Source organism: Parus major, chromosome 4A, assembly GCF_001522545.3.
Source record: "Parus major isolate Abel chromosome 4A, Parus_major1.1, whole genome shotgun sequence".
Classification (NCBI taxonomy): domain Eukaryota; kingdom Metazoa; phylum Chordata; class Aves; order Passeriformes; family Paridae; genus Parus; species Parus major.
Genome location: NC_031772.1, coordinates 19,873,596 through 19,874,421, shown reverse-complemented (window position 1 = coordinate 19,874,421; position 826 = coordinate 19,873,596).

Below are 826 nucleotides of genomic sequence, written 5' to 3'. Positions count from 1 at the left end.
AGTTTCCATATCCAGCAGTTTCCATATCCAGAATTTTCCATATCCAGCAATTTCCACATCCAGAATTTTCCACATCCAGCAGTTTCCATATCCAGAATTTCTTTCCATATCCATAATTTATTTCCACATCCAGCAGTTTCCATATCCAGAATTTCCATATGCAGAATTTTCCATATCCATAATTTCCATATCCAGCCATTTCCACATCCAGCAGTTTCCATATCCATAATTTATTTCCACATCCAGCAGTTTCCATATCCATAATTTCTTTCCATATCCATAATTTCTTTCCACATCCAGCAGTTTTCCTGGTGCTCCAGCATTATGAGCAGTGGTTTCTGCCTGTGTGTCCTCCTGTCCTGGAGCAGTATGAGCTCCCATCTTCAGTTCAAGCTCTGCCTCAAAGTTAGTCCCAGTTTCCAGGCACTGAAAGGAGAAATCCTCAGGAGCAGAGAGGCCAGAACACTTCAGCTTTTCCCTTCTTCCAGAAGAAATGCCAGTTCTGAGGTTACATTTGAGCCCTTACCTGGGCAGAGACGGGAGATTGGGGCTGTCCCATCCCTGGAAATGTTCAAATCCGGGTTCCACAGGGCTGGGAGCAGCCTGGGGCAGTGTGGGGTGACCCTGTCCATGGCAGAGGTGGAACAAGATGGGCTTTGAGGTTCCTTCCAGGCATTCTGGGCTTCAGTGCCCAGGTGTCTGTTGTTGTGAACTGTTTCATCCAGAATGTGTTGGGCTGGCTCCACGAGGAGCTGCTGGAAGAGCAGCTCCTAACCCTGACCCTGACCCGTTCCTGCCGTCTCCAGGCACCCCCAGGACCTGCCTG